The sequence below is a fragment of the Mastomys coucha genome, unplaced genomic scaffold (genome assembly GCF_008632895.1).
Source record: "Mastomys coucha isolate ucsf_1 unplaced genomic scaffold, UCSF_Mcou_1 pScaffold20, whole genome shotgun sequence".
NCBI classification, from domain to species: Eukaryota; Metazoa; Chordata; class Mammalia; order Rodentia; family Muridae; genus Mastomys; species Mastomys coucha.
The window spans coordinates 118,786,788-118,793,308 of record NW_022196903.1 but is presented as its reverse complement, the minus strand read 5'-3'; the positions used below and the strand labels follow the sequence as shown (position 1 = coordinate 118,793,308).

Below are 6,521 nucleotides of genomic sequence, written 5' to 3'. Positions count from 1 at the left end.
TTTTTCTTTTGGAGGGGAACCTGGGAAAGGAGATATTGTAAATAAAGAAAACATCTAATAAAAAAATTGAAAAAAAAAGTCATGGAGAGGGCTAGGAATGGAAGGAGCCACTTTAACATAATAAAGCCTATATATCATAAACCTATAGCCAATATCATATTACTGGAGAAATGTTCAGAGCATTTCCACTAAGATGAGCAACAAGACAAAATTATCTATTCAACTTCTATCCAGTACAGTACTTGCCATTTCTCTGAGTCAGAGAAATATACAAGAGAAGAAAATAAAAACTACACAAATAGGGAAAAAAGACTTAAGTATCTCTATTTACAGCTGATATAACCCTAGACTTCACAGATCCTAAGACCCTACCCCCCCCAAAAAAAAACCAAAAACCTGTCAGAGCTGTTAAATACTGAGCCAAGTTGTAGAATACAAAATTAACACATAAAAAGCAGTAATATATATATATGTGTGTGTGTGTGTGTGTGTACATATACATGTATATACATATATATATACACACATATATACATACATATATACAAGTACACTAACACAGAAATAAGTAAAATAATCTCATTGATAATAGTCAAGAACAATAAAAAATTGGGAATAAACTTAACAAAGGAAATGATAGATGCCCTCAACAAGGGTCAAGACAGAGAAGGAAAACATAAAGGAGGGCAGCAGATGATGGAAAGAGCACCACAGATGAGAAAATTAAGACTGTATAAACAGTTGTCCTCCCAAAGGCAATCCACAAATGCAATGCCTTCCCAAGGAAAATTCCGATGATTCTTTATAGCCATAGAAAAAACCCTTAAAATGATATGGAAACACAAAGAAAAACAGGTAGACAAAGCAATCTTGGCAAGTCTATACTGAGTGAGGTATCAGCATACCTGAGTTCAGGTTATACACGGAGCCATAGTAATAAAAGCAGTAGTATTATGCCACCAAACAGACACATAGAAAGGAAAGGAAAAGAAATCCTAGATATAAATCCAAACAACGCCAGTTTCTCTTGCAAAAAAAGAACATCCTTAACAAATGAAACTGAGAAGCCTGGATATCAACATGCAGAAGAATGAAAGTAGATCTTCCCCTCAAAGTTATAAAACTCAACTCCAAAGGGAGTAAAATGCAAAATATCAGGCCCAGTCCCCTGATGCTGCTGGAGGAGAGGGTAAGGACCATGCATCATAGGCGGGCATAGGTACAGATTCTGCATAAGACACTCACAGCACAAGAAATAGGGCCAGCAATCAACATATGGGATCTTATGAAACTAAAATGCTTCTCTATAGCAGAGAAAACTGTTAATTGAGGGAAGAGGCTGCCAAGAGGACGGGAGAAAATATTTGCCAGCTATACATCTGATAGACAGTAACTAGAATATACAAGGGACTCAAAAAAACTAAACTCCAAGAAAACAAACAACCCAATTAAAAAATGGGCTGTGGAACTGAACAGAGGGTTCTCCGAAGCAGAGATACAAGTGGATAGGAAACATTTTTCAAAGCTTTCAATATCTGAAGTCACCACAGAAATGTAGAGCAAAACTAGTTTTAAGATTCTACCTCACCCAAGCCAGAATGGTCATCAGAATACAAGTGATAAAACATGCTGACTTGTATGTGGGTAAAGGATAACGCCTATACACTGCTGATGGGAGCACAGGCTGATGGAGATGAACATGGACATTACTAAAAAGAAAGAGAACCGCCATACAACCCAACCTTACCACTCCTTAGTATATACCCAAAGGGATTTATATCCTACAGATACGCTTGCTCTTCATGTTCTTTGCAATTCTATTCACAGTAGCTAGGAAATGAAATAAACCTACATATCTATCAATTGATGGATAGATAAAGTGTGGAACACACACAATGGAATTATATTCAGGTATAAATAAAAATGAAATTTACAGGTGGATGGATGGAGCTGAATGAGATTGCAATGAACAAGTTAAACCAGGCCAATAAAGACAAATGCTACATGTTCTCTCAAACATGTAGATCCTAGCATTGATTCTTTAGTTTTGTGTGTTTAACTTAAATTATCTATGGAAGACAAGAAACTAGAAAGAGGCATTGGGAAGATTTCTTTTAAGGGATGGGGGTATCACATAGGTAAAATGAGAGTAGATTGGGGGATACTGGTTATAGAAATGTTCAAACAGGAAAGGGAGTTGGGGAATGGGGAGATGAAGAAGAAGGCAGGAGACAGTTAATCTAAATAAACAAGCTATGAAAAAGCCATCTGGAAACCAATCCAGTCACCAAATTTTTAAAAAGTTTGGAGGCAAATACCCCATAAGACTACATAATGATGACCCTAGAAGTAATGAGTCCCTAAACAAAAACATAGTGACAGATAAGGAATACCTCCATATGAACTGTTGGCCAGCAATGGCCCCAGAATATCACAAAACAACGCAGGCTCTTGCCATTCTACCATCACCACTGGTTGATATGACCTCATTACTGAAACCACCACACACCATGGATGCAAGATTTAGAGAAATCAAGCTGAAACTCAGCCGAGAACTGCATACCACTGCCTAGCTTGTAGAGTGCCAGCACTATTTAGACTGCTGGAAGAGTAAGGGACCAGATTTCTTACCTGGCTGTGAACTCTCTGAACGACAGTACTGTGGTGGTTTGAATATAATTGGCCCAAGGAGTGGCATTATTAGGAGGTGTGGCCTTGTTGGAGTGAGTGTGTCTTTGTGGGGGTGGGCACTGAGACCCTCCACCTAACCACATGGACGTCAGTCTTCTCCTAGTGTCCTTCAGATATAGAACTCTCAGCTCCTCTTGTACCATGCCTGCCTAGATATTGCCATGTTACAGCCTTGATGATGATGAACTGAACCTCTGAGCCTGTAAGCCAGCCCCAGTTAAATGTTGTCCTTATATAAGTTGGCTTGGTCATGGTGTCTGTTCACAACAGTAAAACCCAAACTAAGACAAACACTAACTTTCCAGGCAAGATATATCCACTGCTGCATCAATGGCATGACTGTAGTGAAGGTAACAAATGACTCTATAATTATGTGAGAACCATTCCACAAGAGACAACACATGCTAACTACTATAAACCTGATAAAATTCTCCTGATCGAATGGATAGGGACCCGCAGAGAGGGAATCACCTATGGCTATTTGGATAAACTAACATAGACTCAAATATCTTTGTTTATATGCACAAAGAAAGGCTACTGTTAAACTCACTAGGCTCACCAACATTGCATGGGTGAGTGCAGAAAGAATGTAAGAGCCAGAAGACAGGGAGAGGGTTGTGAGATGCCATCTTCCAAGCATGACACTGCCATGGCAATCATGAACACACAACAGCGGTGTTCACTGGAGCTGGGCCTGAATGAACTGAGCCTGCCCAATAATCAGCTGTAGTTGGAAAGGTACTACCCCATAGGCATTACCACTTACTGCTGAACTATGGCAACTAAAGATTCTGGGAGATGAGGAGGCACAGTATCCATGTGTGTAAGTAACCCGTGGTGCCCCTCCAAGCTCTAAGAGGTAGTTTCAAACCTAGGGCCACACCGATGGCCCTACTAAACTCTGTAGGACACAAAACAAAAGTCATGAATATAGTAAAAAGATTTATATGGAAGAAGTGGGACTGATGGGGTGAGGGGATAAGGGTGATAACCCAAAATGCATTATAAACATGTATGAAATCTTGAAGAACAAATTTATTAATAAAAATAACATTTTACTTGTAGCCACATCAAAATGGCAATGAACCCTGTTCAAAATCGTCAGTTCCAAGCTTCAGTGAAAGGGAGCCACTGGTTCCTGAAGGAGCCAGCCAGGAACTGTGGGGACCCCATGGATGCAAGCCTCTCCTCACTCACAGATTTATAACAGCATGTTCCTTTTCCAAATCATTCCTTCCTTTCTCATTTCCTACCACAGAAACTCTCAAGGGTGACAGTCAGTCAGAATCACCTGTGGCCCTTTCAAAATTGAACCCATCTCATCACCTACCTGGCCCACATTCCATTCCCTTCACCATTTCACACTGAGGAAGAAATATCTCTTGGGTGGCTAGGCTCTGTGGGATGTAGGCTCCCTGCCAAAGACTACATTTTTCAGCCTTCTTTTTACCTGATGGAGTGATTGCAGCCCACCAATGACTAAAAGGGGTGAAGAATTTCATTCTAAATTCAGATCCAGGGAACACACACACACACACACACACACACTCTATAATCAAACAGGTCTGACCACCCTCATTCATTTCCTTTATTCCATCTATCACTCTGTGTCTTTCCATAGCCATTTCTTTTGGCTAGAAATTCTCTGTGGTAATGGGTCCAGAGGTGAGAAGTGGAAGCCACATTCCATGAGAGATGACAGAGGAGAGTCACAGAATGAGAAATTATGAGAAAAAAAGGGCCAGAGTCAAAATTAATCATTTAAAAATGAGTAGAACTGAGAAACGGTTAGTATATAAAATTGCCAGGATGCAGCCTTTAGTAACAGTTCTATTGTGTAAGCTCCATGTCAGCCGGGTATTGACACTGTTGCCTTATCCTCACCAACTACGAAGAATCTCAAGAGAAAAAGGATAACTGCCCCAGGGTCATAAGACGACGTCAGAGCTCATCTGCTGAGCTCAGGATAGGTCTGAGAATCATAGATACTGATCCTATCTCAAACGTCCTTCAGGTCACTGGCCATCATCCTTCAGTGCATAAGGCCAGTTAGACAAGAACTACGGCTCAGAACTCCTCTAATACTGAAAATTCACAAGATACTCAGATCTGAAAGATGAGGAAAGATGTTAGGTGCAGGCAGAAAAGAAAAAGATCTCACAGACAGAGCCAGACTCAGGCTTCACCCTCTTCTCTATGGCACTCTTTGGCAAACAGAGTCTCTTTCTGTGTGCTAATGCCCAACAGTGCAGAGGCCACAGAGAAACCTTCTTAATACCCAAGAAGAAACTAAAAATCTTGACCCTCACGTAGTTATTAACTTTTCAGAACAGGGCTCAGGGGAACTTTGAACTGTAGAGCATTCAACAATCAAGAGCTTGCATGAAAACCTGGATGCATACCACCTTGGCCCACAGTAAGAGAGTCAAACAGGGCTCTCCACCCTGTTTCCCAGGCCTCCCCCGACTGCACCCTCTGACAATCATTCAGCTTCTGGGCACTGTTGTCCCAGCTTTGCTGAAGGCTGTACACTTTTAAATAATTTATTCCACATGTTTGTTTGTTGGTGCTGCCAGAGGCACATGTCGTAAATGTTTCAATGCCTTAACTTTTGATGAGCTTTCTTTAGAAATAACTGTCCCCAGGGCAGTACACAGAACAGTAAATTAACACCCGTCTATCCATGTGCCTCCTCCTGGCCCAGGTCCCCTTAGTTTCAGTGTTTTCCCATAAAATATTCATGGCCTAGGACATCACAGGTAGTGCCAGACATGGCAGGGGATGGGTCCCACATCCACATTTAGTAAACATTTGGGTGACAAGTTTTAGGAGGTAACTCTTTCACCTAGTTAAATAGGATTTTGTTTTAAAGTCTCCCCTTCCCCACACTCACTCTCTCTTCTCTCTATCACTTACACAAATATTCTTAATTGATCTGTGGGTTGGGAATGGTCTGAATAAGTGATTCTTTAATGTATTCATTCGTAATGTCAGTGGTGAGCATTCTTGTGTTTCCCCCAAATGTGTAACCCTCTAGTTTCTAATAATCTTCTACTTTGGAATCCAGACCAAGGCCCAGATGTGCATGGTCTGTGGTTACAGAGTCAGATCAACATATTGACTGGTTTTTCACACCAGTATTCTGAGATATGCTCTCAGACCCACCCTTTCTGTGATACCCAACCCCCTCACCCCACCACACACATCTCTGCTCCCTAATGGAGGGTATTGATTTCTAAAACCTCCAATCCCCAGAATGACTTCTTGACTGACCTTTGGTTATACTGTACTAGTGGGAGGTTCTGGCAGAAACTGGAGCCTTGGGGGTTTTGAGGTATCTTTCCTTACTGCTCTATCTGCTGTAAACTGTAGCTTCAGAGGGGCTGCTCTCCCTGCAGGTTTCTAGTTCCCATTGAGTGGTCATGACTCCAGGTTCTCACAGTACCACCCCACTTTTTGTTCTTCCAGCAGGAAATGGTGGCTACTCCCAACTGCTGCTAATCTCTCCTGCCTCAGTGTCTCCTATTTGCCTCAGCACCACTTCTCCAAACACCTTTATAATTAGTTCCTTGTTTTATGGTCCTCTCCACTGCTCTATGTAGAATGAGCTTTGCTTTCAGACTATATTAGGATACAAAGTTTATTTAAGAAAAGGATGTATAGGCTAGATTTAGAAGGCCTTGGATGGATTCTCATCCAGTCTTAATGCTATGAAAGTTACATAATGGGTGATCCAATTTTTAAGGTGATGGGCTGATGAGCAACTGCATCATGGCACCATGAGCAAAGACAATCACCAACTCTCAGAAGGGCAGAGGCTCTAATGTCCA

The 6,521-nt window shown here is 41.3% G+C and overlaps 1 protein-coding gene across 5 annotated transcripts in view; it reads right to left on the bottom strand.

Annotated features, from left to right (window-relative positions):
* Nucleotides 1–6,521, bottom strand: part of Ano2 (anoctamin 2) — a 328,395-nt gene that overhangs the window by 140,706 nt on the left and 181,168 nt on the right. The window lies entirely within an intron of this gene.